The sequence below is a fragment of the Syngnathus typhle genome, unplaced genomic scaffold, assembly GCF_033458585.1.
Source record: "Syngnathus typhle isolate RoL2023-S1 ecotype Sweden unplaced genomic scaffold, RoL_Styp_1.0 HiC_scaffold_80, whole genome shotgun sequence".
Classification (NCBI taxonomy): domain Eukaryota; kingdom Metazoa; phylum Chordata; class Actinopteri; order Syngnathiformes; family Syngnathidae; genus Syngnathus; species Syngnathus typhle.
In genome coordinates, this window is record NW_026871986.1 from 318,549 (window position 1) to 333,843 (window position 15,295).

The following is a 15,295-nucleotide window of genomic DNA, read 5'->3' on the forward strand; positions in this document are numbered from 1 at the left end:
GTTGGAGGTGGTCATTTCTTAATGCGCAGTAATAAACTCGGCACTCTAAAGCACCCGAGAGCGTTTTTTTCGATGCCAACCTAACCAGAGTGACGGGAGCGGCACAATTCAGAAAAAGTGCTCAGCTCGCCGAGAAAATGCGATTTAAGCAATACAATTAAAAATGCTTATTAAACATAAACCAAACGTTGGAGGTGGTCATTTCTTCATGCGCAGTGAATAACTCGGCACTCTAAAGCACCCGAAAGCGTTTTTTTCGATGCCAACCTAACCAGAGTGACGGGAGCGGCACAATTCAGAAAAAGCGCTCAGCTCGCCGAGAAAATGCGATTTAAGCAATAAAATTAAAAATGCTTATAAAACATAAACCAAACGTTGGAGGTGGTCATTTCTTAATGCGCAGTAATAAACTCGGCACTCTAAAGCACCCGAGAGCGTTTTTTTCGATGCCAACCTAACCAGAGTGACGGGAGCGGCACAATTCAGAAAAAGTGCTCAGCTCGCCGAGAAAATGCGATTTAAGCAATAAAATTAAAAATGCTTATTAAACATAAACCAAACGTTGGAGGTGGTCATTTCTTCATGCGCAGTGAATAACTCGGCACTCTAAAGCACCCGAGAGCGTTTTTTTCGATGCCAACCTAACCAGAGTGACGGGAGCGGCACAATTCAGAAAAAGCGCTCAGCTCGCCGAGAAAATGCGATTTAAGCAATAAAATTAAAAATGCTTATAAAACATAAACCAAACGTTGGAGGTGGTCATTTCTTAATGCGCAGTAATAAACTCGGCACTCTAAAGCACCCGAGAGCGTTTTTTTCGATGCCAACCTAACCAGAGTGACGGGAGCGGCACAATTCAGAAAAAGTGCTCAGCTCGCCGAGAAAATGCGATTTAAGCAATAAAATTAAAAATGCTTATAAAACATAAACCAAACGTTGGAGGTGGTCATTTCTTAATGCGCAGTAATAAACTCGGCACTCTAAAGCACCCGAGAGCGTTTTTTTCGATGCCAACCTAACCAGAGTGACGGGAGCGGCACAATTCAGAAAAAGCGCTCAGCTCGCCGAGAAAATGCGATTTAAGCAATAAAATTAAAAATGCTTATAAAACATAAACCAAACGTTGGAGGTGGTCATTTCTTCATGCGCAGTGATAAACTCGGCACTCTAAAGCACCCGAGAGCGTTTTTTTCGATGCCAACCTAACCAGAGTGACGGGAGCGGCACAATTCAGAAAAAGTGCTCAGCTCGCCGAGAAAATGCGATTTAAGCAATAAAATTAAAAATGCTTATAAAACATAAACCAAACGTTGGAGGTGGTCATTTCTTCATGCGCAGTGATAAACTCGGCACTCTAAAGCACCCGAGAGCGTTTTTTTCGATGCCAACCTAACCAGAGTGACGGGAGCGGCACAATTCAGAAAAAGTGCTCAGCTCGCCGAGAAAATGCGATTCAAGCAATAAAATTAAAAATGCTTATTAAACATAAACCAAACGTTGGAGGTGGTCATTTCTTCATGCGCAGTGAATAACTCGGCACTCTAAAGCACCCGAGAGCGTTTTTTTCGATGCCAACCTAACCAGAGTGACGGGAGCGGCACAATTCAGAAAAAGTGCTCAGCTCGCCGAGAAAATGCGATTTAAGCAATAAAATTAAAAATGCTTATAAAACATAAACCAAACGTTGGAGGTGGTCATTTCTTAATGCGCAGTAATAAACTCAGCACTCTAAAGCACCCGAGAGCGTATTTTTCGATGCCAACCTAACCAGAGTGACGGGAGCGGCACAATTCAGAAAAAGTGCTCAGCTCGCCGAGAAAATGCGATTTAAGCAATAAAATTAAAAATGCTTATAAAACATAAACCAAACGTTGGAGGTGGTCATTTCTTAATGCGCAGTAATAAACTGGGCACTCTAAAGCACCCGAGAGCGTTTTTTTCGATGCCAACCTAACCAGAGTGACGGGAGCGGCACAATTCAGAAAAAGTGCTCAGCTCGCCGAGAAAATGCGATTTAAGCAATAAAATTAAAAATGCTTATAAAACATAAACCAAACGTTGGAGGTGGTCATTTCTTAATGCGCAGTAATAAACTCGTTACTCTAAAGCACCCGAGAGCGTTTTTTTCGATGCCAACCTAACCAGAGTGACGGGAGCGGCACAATTCAGAAAAAGTGCTCAGCTCGCCGAGAAAATGCGATTTAAGCAATAAAATTAAAAATGCTTATTAAACATAAACCAAACGTTGGAGGTGGTCATTTCTTCATGCGCAGTGAATAACTCGGCACTCTAAAGCACCCGAGAGCGTTTTTTTCGATGCCAACCTAACCAGAGTGACGGGAGCGGCACAATTCAGAAAAAGCGCTCAGCTCGCCGAGAAAATGCGATTTAAGCAATAAAATTAAAAATGCTTATTAAACATAAACCAAACATTGGAGGTGGTCATTTCTTCATGCGCAGTGAATAACTCGGCACTCTAAAGCACCCGAGAGCGTTTTTTTCGATGCCAACCTAACCAGAGTGACGGGAGCGGCACAATTCAGAAAAAGCGCTCAGCTCGCCGAGAAAATGCGATTTAAGCAATAAAATTAAAAATGCTTATTAAACATAAACCAAACATTGGAGGTGGTCATTTCTTCATGCGCAGTGAATAACTCGGCACTCTAAAGCACCCGAGAGCGTTTTTTTCGATGCCAACCTAACCAGAGTGACGGGAGCGGCACAATTCAGAAAAAGCGCTCAGCTCGCCGAGAAAATGCGATTTAAGCAATAAAATTAAAAATGCTTATAAAACATAAACCAAACGTTGGAGGTGGTCATTTCTTCATGCGCAGTGATAAACTCGGCACTCTAAAGCACCCGAGAGCGTTTTTTTCGATGCCAACCTAACCAGAGTGACGGGAGCGGCACAATTCAGAAAAAGTGCTCAGCTCGCCGAGAAAATGCGATTTAAGCAATAAAATTAAAAATGCTTATAAAACATAAACCAAACGTTGGAGGTGGTCATTTCTTCATGCGCAGTGAATAACTCGGCACTCTAAAGCACCCGAGAGCGTTTTTTTCGATGCCAACCTAACCAGAGTGACGGGAGCGGCACAATTCAGAAAAAGTGCTCAGCTCGCCGAGAAAATGCGATTTAAGCAATAAAATTAAAAATGCTTATAAAACATAAACCAAACGTTGGAGGTGGTCATTTCTTAATGCGCAGTAATAAACTCGGCACTCTAAAGCACCCGAGAGCGTTTTTTTCGATGCCAACCTAACCAGAGTGACGGGAGCGGCACAATTCAGAAAAAGTGCTCAGCTCGCCGAGAAAATGCGATTTAAGCAATAAAATTAAAAATGCTTATAAAACATAAACCAAACGTTGGAGGTGGTCATTTCTTAATGCGCAGTAATAAACTCGGCACTCTAGAGCACCCGAGAGCGTTTTTTTCGATGCCAACCTAACCAGAGTGACGGGAGCGGCACAATTCAGAAAAAGCGCTCAGCTCGCCGAGAAAATGCGATTTAAGCAATAAAATTAAAAATGCTTATAAAACATAAACCAAACGTTGGAGGTGGTCATTTCCTAATGCGCAGTAATAAACTCGGCACTCTAAAGCACCCGAGAGCGTTTTTTTCGATGCCAACCTAACCAGAGTGACGGGAGCGGCACAATTCAGAAAAAGTGCTCAGCTCGCCGAGAAAATGCGATTTAAGCAATAAAATTAAAAATGCTTATTAAACATAAACCAAACGTTGGAGGTGGTCATTTCTTCATGCGCAGTGAATAACTCGGCACTCTAAAGCACCCGAGAGCGTTTTTTTCGATGCCAACCTAACCAGAGTGACGGGAGCGGCACAATTCAGAAAAAGCGCTCAGCTCGCCGAGAAAATGCGATTTAAGCAATAAAATTAAAAATGCTTATTAAACATAAACCAAACGTTGGAGGTGGTCATTTCTTAATGCGCAGTAATAAACTCGGGACTCTAAAGCACCCGAGAGCGTTTTTTTCGATGCCAACCTAACCAGAGTGACGGGAGCGGCACAATTCAGAAAAAGTGCTCAGCTCGCCGAGAAAATGCGATTTAAGCAATAAAATTAAAAATGCTTATTAAACATAAACCAAACGTTGGAGGTGGTCATTTCTTAATGCGCAGTAATAAACTCGGCACTCTAAAGCACCCGAGAGCGTTTTTTTCGATGCCAACCTAACCAGAGTGACGGGAGCGGCACAATTCAGAAAAAGTGCTCAGCTCGCCGAGAAAATGCGATTTAAGCAATAAAATTAAAAATCATTATTAAACATAAACCAAACGTTGGAGGTGGTCATTTCTTCATGCGCAGTGAATAACTCGGCACTCTAAAGCACCCGATAGCGTTTTTTTCGATGCCAACCTAACCAGAGTGACGGGAGCGGCACAATTCAGAAAAAGTGCTCAGCTCGCCGAGAAAATGCGATTTAAGCAATAAAATTAAAAATGCTTATAAAACATAAACCAAACGTTGGAGGTGGTCATTTCTTAATGCGCAGTAATAAACTCGGCACTCTAAAGCACCCGAGAGCGTTTTTTTCGATGCCAACCTAACCAGAGTGACGGGAGCGGCACAATTCAGAAAAAGTGCTCAGCTCGCCGAGAAAATGCGATTTAAGCAATAAAATTAAAAATGCTTATAAAACATAAACCAAACGTTGGAGGTGGTCATTTCTTAATGCGCAGTAATAAACTCGGCACTCTAAAGCACCCGAGAGCGTTTTTTTCGATGCCAACCTAACCAGAGTGACGGGAGCGGCACAATTCAGAAAAAGTGCTCAGCTCGCCGAGAAAATGCGATTTAAGCAATAAAATTAAAAATGCTTATTAAACATAAACCAAACGTTGGAGGTGGTCATTTCTTCATGCGCAGTGAATAACTCGGCACTCTAAAGCACCCGATAGCGTTTTTTTCGATGCCAACCTAACCAGAGTGACGGGAGCGGCACAATTCAGAAAAAGTGCTCAGCTCGCCGAGAAAATGCGATTTAAGCAATAAAATTAAAAATGCTTATAAAACATAAACCAAACGTTGGAGGTGGTCATTTCTTAATGCGCAGTAATAAACTCGGCACTCTAAAGCACCCGAGAGCGTTTTTTTCGATGCCAACCTAACCAGAGTGACGGGAGCGGCACAATTCAGAAAAAGTGCTCAGCTCGCCGAGAAAATGCGATTTAAGCAATAAAATTAAAAATGCTTATAAAACATAAACCAAACGTTGGAGGTGGTCATTTCTTAATGCGCAGTAATAAACTCGGCACTCTAAAGCACCCGAGAGCGTTTTTTTCGATGCCAACCTAACCAGAGTGACGGGAGCGGCACAATTCAGAAAAAGCGCTCAGCTCGCCGAGAAAATGCGATTTAAGCAATAAAATTAAAAATGCTTATAAAACATAAACCAAACGTTGGAGGTGGTCATTTCTTCGTGCGCAGTGAATAACTCGGCACTCTAAAGCACCCGAGAGCGTTTTTTTCGATGCCAACCTAACCAGAGTGACGGGAGCGGCACAATTCAGAAAAAGTGCTCAGCTCGCCGAGAAAATGCGATTTAAGCAATAAAATTAAAAATGCTTATAAAACATAAACCAAACGTTGGAGGTGGTCATTTCTTAATGCGCAGTAATAAACTCGGCACTCTAAAGCACCCGAGAGCGTTTTTTTCGATGCCAACCTAACCAGAGTGACGGGAGCGGCACAATTCAGAAAAAGTGCTCAGCTCGCCGAGAAAATGCGATTTAGGCAATAAAATTAAAAATGCTTATAAAACATAAACCAAACGTTGGAGGTGGTCATTTCTTAATGCGCAGTAATAAACTCGGCACTCTAAAGCACCCGAGAGCGTTTTTTTCGATGCCAACCTAACCAGAGTGACGGGAGCGGCACAATTCAGAAAAAGCGCTCAGCTCGCCGAGAAAATGCGATTTAAGCAATAAAATTAAAAATGCTTATAAAACATAAACCAAACGTTGGAGGTGGTCATTTCTTCATGCGCAGTGAATAACTCGGCACTCTAAAGCACCCGAGAGCGTTTTTTTCGATGCCAAGTGACGGGAGCGGCACAATTCAGAAAAAGTGCTCAGCTCGCCGAGAAAATGCGATTTAAGCAATAAAATTAAAAATGCTTATAAAACATGAACCAAACGTTGGAGGTGGTCATTTCTTAATGCGCAGTAATAAACTCGGCACTCTAAAGCACCCGAGAGCGTTTTTTTCGATGCCAACCTAACCAGAGTGACGGGAGCGGCACAATTCAGAAAAAGTGCTCAGCTCGCCGAGAAAATGCGATTTAAGCAATAAAATTAAAAATGCTTATTAAACATAAACCAAACGTTGGAGGTGGTCATTTCTTCATGCGCAGTGAATAACTCGGCACTCTAAAGCACCCGAGAGCGTTTTTTTCGATGCCAACCTAACCAGAGTGACGGGAGCGGCACAATTCAGAAAAAGCGCTCAGCTCGCCGAGAAAATGCGATTTAAGCAATAAAATTAAAAATGCTTATAAAACATAAACCAAACGTTGGAGGTGGTCATTTCTTAATGCGCAGTAATAAACTCGGCACTCTAAAGCACCCGAGAGCGTTTTTTTCGATGCCAACCTAACCAGAGTGACGGGAGCGGCACAATTCAGAAAAAGTGCTCAGCTCGCCGAGAAAATGCGATTTAAGCAATAAAATTAAAAATGCATATTAAACATAAACCAAACGTTGGAGGTGGTCATTTCTTCATGCGCAGTGAATAACTCGGCACTCTAAAGCACCCGAGAGCGTTTTTTTCGATGCCAACCTAACCAGAGTGACGGGAGCGGCACAATTCAGAAAAAGCGCTCAGCTCGCCGAGAAAATGCGATTTAAGCAATAAAATTAAAAATGCTTATAAAACATAAACCAAACGTTGGAGGTGGTCATTTCTTAATGCGCAGTAATAAACTCGGCACTCTAAAGCACCCGAGAGCGTTTTTTTCGATGCCAACCTAACCAGAGTGACGGGAGCGGCACAATTCAGAAAAAGTGCTCAGCTCGCCGAGAAAATGCGATTTAAGCAATAAAATTAAAAATGCTTATAAAACATAAACCAAACGTTGGAGGTGGTCATTTCTTAATGCGCAGTAATAAACTCGGCACTCTAAAGCACCCGAGAGCGTTTTTTTCGATGCCAACCTAACCAGAGTGACGGGAGCGGCACAATTCAGAAAAAGTGCTCAGCTCGCCGAGAAAATGCGATTTAAGCAATAAAATTAAAAATGCTTATTAAACATAAACCAAACGTTGGAGGTGGTCATTTCTTCATGCGCAGTGAATAACTCGGCACTCTAAAGCACCCGATAGCGTTTTTTTTCGATGCCAACCTAACCAGAGTGACGGGAGCGGCACAATTCAGAAAAAGTGCTCAGCTCGCCGAGAAAATGCGATTTAAGCAATAAAATTAAAAATGCTTATAAAACATAAACCAAACGTTGGAGGTGGTCATTTCTTAATGCGCAGTAATAAACTCGGCACTCTAAAGCACCCGAGAGCGTTTTTTTCGATGCCAACCTAACCAGAGTGACGGGAGCGGCACAATTCAGAAAAAGTGCTCAGCTCGCCGAGAAAATGCGATTTAAGCAATAAAATTAAAAATGCTTATAAAACATAAACCAAACGTTGGAGGTGGTCATTTCTTAATGCGCAGTAATAAACTCGGCACTCTAAAGCACCCGAGAGCGTTTTTTTCGATGCCAACCTAACCAGAGTGACGGGAGCGGCACAATTCAGAAAAAGCGCTCAGCTCGCCGAGAAAATGCGATTTAAGCAATAAAATTAAAAATGCTTATAAAACATAAACCAAACGTTGGAGGTGGTCATTTCTTCGTGCGCAGTGAATAACTCGGCACTCTAAAGCACCCGAGAGCGTTTTTTTCGATGCCAACCTAACCAGAGTGACGGGAGCGGCACAATTCAGAAAAAGTGCTCAGCTCGCCGAGAAAATGCGATTTAAGCAATAAAATTAAAAATGCTTATAAAACATGAACCAAACGTTGGAGGTGGTCATTTCTTCATGCGCAGTGATAAACTCGGCACTCTAAAGCACCCGAGAGCGTTTTTTTCGATGCCAACCTAACCAGAGTGACGGGAGCGGCACAATTCAGAAAAAGTGCTCAGCTCGCCGAGAAAATGCGATTTAAGCAATAAAATTAAAAATGCTTATTAAACATAAACCAAACGGTGGAGGTGGTCATTTCTTCATGCGCAGTAATAAACTCGGCACTCTAGAGCACCCGAGAGCGTTTTTTTCGATGCCAACCTAACCAGAGTGACGGGAGCGGCACAATTCAGAAAAAGTGCTCAGCTCGCCGAGAAAATGCGATTTAAGCAATAAAATTAAAAATGCTTATAAAACATAAACCAAACGTTGGAAGTGGTCATTTCTTCATGCGCAGTGGTAACTCGGCACTCTAAAGCACCCGAGAGCGTTTTTTTCGATGCCAACCTAACCAGAGTTACGGGAGCGGCACAATTCAGAAAAAGCGCTCAGCTCGCCGAGAAAATGCGATTTAAGCAATAAAATTAAAAATGCTTATAAAACATAAACCAAACGTTGGAAGTGGTCATTTCTTCATGCGCAGTGATAAACTCGGCACTCTAAAGCACCCGAGAGCGTTTTTTTCGATGCCAACCTAACCAGAGTTACGGGAGCGGCACAATTCAGAAAAAGCGCTCAGCTCGCCGAGAAAATGCGATTTAAGCAATAAAATTAAAAATGCTTATTAAACATAAACCAAACGTTGGAGGTGGTCATTTCTTCATGCGCAGTGAATAACTCGGCACTCTAAAGCACCCGAGAGCGTTTTTTTCGATGCCAACCTAACCAGAGTGACGGGAGCGGCACAATTCAGAAAAAGTGCTCAGCTCGCCGAGAAAATGCGATTTAAGCAATAAAATTAAAAATGCTTATAAAACATAAACCAAACGTTGGAGGTGGTCATTTCTTCATGCGCAGTGATAAACTCGGCACTCTAAAGCACCCGAGAGCGTTTTTTTCGATGCCAACCTAACCAGAGTGACGGGAGCGGCACAATTCAGAAAAAGTGCTCAGCTCGCCGAGAAAATGCGATTTAAGCAATAAAATTAAAAATGCTTATTAAACATAAACCAAACGTTGGAGGTGGTCATTTCTTCATGCGCAGTGAATAACTCGGCACTCTAAAGCACCCGAGAGCGTTTTTTTCGATGCCAACCTAACCAGAGTGACGGGAGCGGCACAATTCAGAAAAAGTGCTCAGCTCGCCGAGAAAATGCGATTTAAGCAATAAAATTAAAAATGCTTATAAAACATAAACCAAACGTTGGAGGTGGTCATTTCTTCATGCGCAGTGAATAACTCGGCACTCTAAAGCACCCGATAGCGTTTTTTTCGATGCCAACCTAACCAGAGTGACGGGAGCGGCACAATTCAGAAAAAGTGCTCAGCTCGCCGAGAAAATGCGATTTAAGCAATAAAATTAAAAATGCTTATAAAACATAAACCAAACGTTGGAGGTGGTCATTTCTTAATGCGCAGTAATAAACTCGGCACTCTAAAGCACCCGAGAGCGTTTTTTTCGATGCCAACCTAACCAGAGTGACGGGAGCGGCACAATTCAGAAAAAGTGCTCAGCTCGCCGAGAAAATGCGATTTAAGCAATAAAATTAAAAATGCTTATAAAACATAAACCAAACGTTGGAGGTGGTCATTTCTTAATGCGCAGTAATAAACTCGGCACTCTAAAGCACCCGAGAGCGTTTTTTTCGATGCCAACCTAACCAGAGTGACGGGAGCGGCACAATTCAGAAAAAGTGCTCAGCTCGCCGAGAAAATGCGATTTAAGCAATAAAATTAAAAATGCTTATTAAACATAAACCAAACGTTGGAGGTGGTCATTTCTTCATGCGCAGTGAATAACTCGGCACTCTAAAGCACCCGATAGCGTTTTTTTCGATGCCAACCTAACCAGAGTGACGGGAGCGGCACAATTCAGAAAAAGTGCTCAGCTCGCCGAGAAAATGCGATTTAAGCAATAAAATTAAAAATGCTTATAAAACATAAACCAAACGTTGGAGGTGGTCATTTCTTAATGCGCAGTAATAAACTCGGCACTCTAAAGCACCCGAGAGCGTTTTTTTCGATGCCAACCTAACCAGAGTGACGGGAGCGGCACAATTCAGAAAAAGTGCTCAGCTCGCCGAGAAAATGCGATTTAAGCAATAAAATTAAAAATGCTTATAAAACATAAACCAAACGTTGGAGGTGGTCATTTCTTAATGCGCAGTAATAAACTCGGCACTCTAAAGCACCCGAGAGCGTTTTTTTCGATGCCAACCTAACCAGAGTGACGGGAGCGGCACAATTCAGAAAAAGCGCTCAGCTCGCCGAGAAAATGCGATTTAAGCAATAAAATTAAAAATGCTTATAAAACATAAACCAAACGTTGGAGGTGGTCATTTCTTCGTGCGCAGTGAATAACTCGGCACTCTAAAGCACCCGAGAGCGTTTTTTTCGATGCCAACCTAACCAGAGTGACGGGAGCGGCACAATTCAGAAAAAGTGCTCAGCTCGCCGAGAAAATGCGATTTAAGCAATAAAATTAAAAATGCTTATAAAACATAAACCAAACGTTGGAGGTGGTCATTTCTTAATGCGCAGTAATAAACTCGGCACTCTAAAGCACCCGAGAGCGTTTTTTTCGATGCCAACCTAACCAGAGTGACGGGAGCGGCACAATTCAGAAAAAGTGCTCAGCTCGCCGAGAAAATGCGATTTAGGCAATAAAATTAAAAATGCTTATAAAACATAAACCAAACGTTGGAGGTGGTCATTTCTTAATGCGCAGTAATAAACTCGGCACTCTAAAGCACCCGAGAGCGTTTTTTTCGATGCCAACCTAACCAGAGTGACGGGAGCGGCACAATTCAGAAAAAGCGCTCAGCTCGCCGAGAAAATGCGATTTAAGCAATAAAATTAAAAATGCTTATAAAACATAAACCAAACGTTGGAGGTGGTCATTTCTTCATGCGCAGTGAATAACTCGGCACTCTAAAGCACCCGAGAGCGTTTTTTTCGATGCCAAGTGACGGGAGCGGCACAATTCAGAAAAAGTGCTCAGCTCGCCGAGAAAATGCGATTTAAGCAATAAAATTAAAAATGCTTATAAAACATAAACCAAACGTTGGAGGTGGTCATTTCTTCATGCGCAGTGAATAACTCGGCACTCTAAAGCACCCGAGAGCGTTTTTTTCGATGCCAACCTAACCAGAGTGACGGGAGCGGCACAATTCAGAAAAAGTGCTCAGCTCGCCGAGAAAATGCGATTTAAGCAATAAAATTAAAAATGCTTATAAAACATAAACCAAACGTTGGAGGTGGTCATTTCTTAATGCGCAGTAATAAACTCGGCACTCTAAAGCACCCGAGAGCGTTTTTTTCGATGCCAACCTAACCAGAGTGACGGGAGCGGCACACTTCAGAAAAAGTGCTCAGCTCGCCGAGAAAATGCGATTTAAGCAATAAAATTAAAAATGCTTATAAAACATAAACCAAACGTTGGAGGTGGTCATTTCTTAATGCGCAGTAATAAACTCGGCACTCTAAAGCACCCGAGAGCGTTTTTTTCGATGCCAACCTAACCAGAGTGACGGGAGCGGCACAATTCAGAAAAAGTGCTCAGCTCGCCGAGAAAATGCGATTTAAGCAATAAAATTAAAAATGCTTATTAAACATAAACCAAACGTTGGAGGTGGTCATTTCTTCATGCGCAGTGAATAACTCGGCACTCTAAAGCACCCGATAGCGTTTTTTTCGATGCCAACCTAACCAGAGTGACGGGAGCGGCACAATTCAGAAAAAGTGCTCAGCTCGCCGAGAAAATGCGATTTAAGCAATAAAATTAAAAATGCTTATAAAACATAAACCAAACGTTGGAGGTGGTCATTTCTTAATGCGCAGTAATAAACTCGGCACTCTAAAGCACCCGAGAGCGTTTTTTTCGATGCCAACCTAACCAGAGTGACGGGAGCGGCACAATTCAGAAAAAGTGCTCAGCTCGCCGAGAAAATGCGATTTAAGCAATAAAATTAAAAATGCTTATAAAACATAAACCAAACGTTGGAGGTGGTCATTTCTTAATGCGCAGTAATAAACTCGGCACTCTAAAGCACCCGAGAGCGTTTTTTTCGATGCCAACCTAACCAGAGTGACGGGAGCGGCACAATTCAGAAAAAGCGCTCAGCTCGCCGAGAAAATGCGATTTAAGCAATAAAATTAAAAATGCTTATAAAACATAAACCAAACGTTGGAGGTGGTCATTTCTTCGTGCGCAGTGAATAACTCGGCACTCTAAAGCACCCGAGAGCGTTTTTTTCGATGCCAACCTAACCAGAGTGACGGGAGCGGCACAATTCAGAAAAAGTGCTCAGCTCGCCGAGAAAATGCGATTTAAGCAATAAAATTAAAAATGCTTATAAAACATAAACCAAACGTTGGAGGTGGTCATTTCTTAATGCGCAGTAATAAACTCGGCACTCTAAAGCACCCGAGAGCGTTTTTTTCGATGCCAACCTAACCAGAGTGACGGGAGCGGCACAATTCAGAAAAAGTGCTCAGCTCGCCGAGAAAATGCGATTTAGGCAATAAAATTAAAAATGCTTATAAAACATAAACCAAACGTTGGAGGTGGTCATTTCTTAATGCGCAGTAATAAACTCGGCACTCTAAAGCACCCGAGAGCGTTTTTTTCGATGCCAACCTAACCAGAGTGACGGGAGCGGCACAATTCAGAAAAAGCGCTCAGCTCGCCGAGAAAATGCGATTTAAGCAATAAAATTAAAAATGCTTATAAAACATAAACCAAACGTTGGAGGTGGTCATTTCTTCATGCGCAGTGAATAACTCGGCACTCTAAAGCACCCGAGAGCGTTTTTTTCGATGCCAAGTGACGGGAGCGGCACAATTCAGAAAAAGTGCTCAGCTCGCCGAGAAAATGCGATTTAAGCAATAAAATTAAAAATGCTTATAAAACATAAACCAAACGTTGGAGGTGGTCATTTCTTAATGCGCAGTAATAAACTCGGCACTCTAAAGCACCCGAGAGCGTTTTTTTCGATGCCAACCTAACCAGAGTTACGGGAGCGGCACAATTCAGAAAAAGCGCTCAGCTCGCCGAGAAAATGCGATTTAAGCAATAAAATTAAAAATGCTTATAAAACATAAACCAAACGTTGGAGGTGGTCATTTCTTCATGCGCAGTGAATAACTCGGCACTCTAAAGCACCCGAGAGCGTTTTTTTCGATGCCAACCTAACCAGAGTGACGGGAGCGGCACAATTCAGAAAAAGTGCTCAGCTCGCCGAGAAAATGCGATTTAAGCAATAAAATTAAAAATGCTTATAAAACATAAATCAAACGTTGGAGGTGGTCATTTCTTAATGCGCAGTAATAAACTCGGCACTCTAAAGCACCCGTGAGCGTTTTTTTCGATGCCAACCTAACCAGAGTGACGGGAGCGGCACAATTCAGAAAAAGTGCTCAGCTCGCCGAGAAAATGCGATTTAAGCAATAAAATTAAAAATGCTTATTAAACATAAACCAAACGTTGGAGGTGGTCATTTCTTCATGCGCAGTGAATAACTCGGCACTCTAAAGCACCCGATAGCGTTTTTTTCGATGCCAACCTAACCAGAGTGACGGGAGCGGCACAATTCAGAAAAAGTGCTCAGCTCGCCGAGAAAATGCGATTTAAGCAATAAAATTAAAAATGCTTATAAAACATAAACCAAACGTTGGAGGTGGTCATTTCTTAATGTGCAGTAATAAACTCGGCACTCTAAAACCCGAGAGCGTTTTTTTCGATGCCAACCTAACCAGAGTGACGGGAGCGGCACAATTCAGAAAAAGTGCTCAGCTCGCCGAGAAAATGCGATTTAAGCAATAAAATTAAAAATGCTTATAAAACATAAACCAAACGTTGGAGGTGGTCATTTCTTAATGCGCAGTAATAAACTCGGCACTCTAAAGCACCCGAGAGCGTTTTTTTCGATGCCAACCTAACCAGAGTTACGGGAGCGGCACAATTCAGAAAAAGCGCTCAGCTCGCCGAGAAAATGCGATTTAAGCAATAAAATTAAAAATGCTTATAAAACATGAACCAAACGTTGGAGGTGGTCATTTCTTCATGCGCAGTGAATAACTCGGCACTCTAAAGCACCCGAGAGCGTTTTTTTCGATGCCAACCTAACCAGAGTGACGGGAGCGGCACAATTCAGAAAAAGTGCTCAGCTCGCCGAGAAAATGCGATTTAAGCAATAAAATTAAAAATGCTTATAAAACATAAACCAAACGTTGGAGGTGGTCATTTCTTAATGCGCAGTAATAAACTCGGCACTCTAAAGCACCCGTGAGCGTTTTTTTCGATGCCAACCTAACCAGAGTGACGGGAGCGGCACAATTCAGAAAAAGTGCTCAGCTCGCCGAGAAAATGCGATTTAAGCAATAAAATTAAAAATGCTTATAAAACATAAACCAAACGTTGGAGGTGGTCATTTCTTCATGCGCAGTGATAAAGTCGGCACTCTAAAGCACCCGAGAGCGTTTTTTTCGATGCCAACCTAACCAGAGTGACGGGAGCGGCACAATTCAGAAAAAGTGCTCAGCTCGCCGAGAAAATGCGATTTAAGCAATAAAATTAAAAATGCTTATTAAACATAAACCAAACGTTGGAGGTGGTCATTTCTTCATGCGCAGTGATAAACTCGGCACTCTAAAGCACCCGAGAGCGTTTTTTTCGATGCCAACCTAACCAGAGTGACGGGAGCGGCACAATTCAGAAAAAGTGCTCAGCTCGCCGAGAAAATGCGATTTAAGCAATAAAATTAAAAATGCTTATAAAACATAAACCAAACGTTGGAGGTGGTCATTTCTTAATGCGCAGTAATAAACTCGGCACTCTAAAGCACCCGAGAGCGTTTTTTTCGATGCCAACCTAACCAGAGTGACGGGAGCGGCACAATTCAGAAAAAGTGCTCAGCTCGCCGAGAAAATGCGATTTAAGCAATAAAATTAAAAATGCTTATTAAACATAAACCAAACGTTGGAGGTGGTCATTTCTTCATGCGCAGTGAATAACTCGGCACTCTAAAGCACCCGAGAGCGTTTTTTTCGATGCCAACCTAACCAGAGTGACGGGAGCGGCACAATTCAGAAAAAGCGCTCAGCTCGCCGAGAAAATGCGATTTAAGCAATAAAATTAAAAATGCTTATAAAACATAA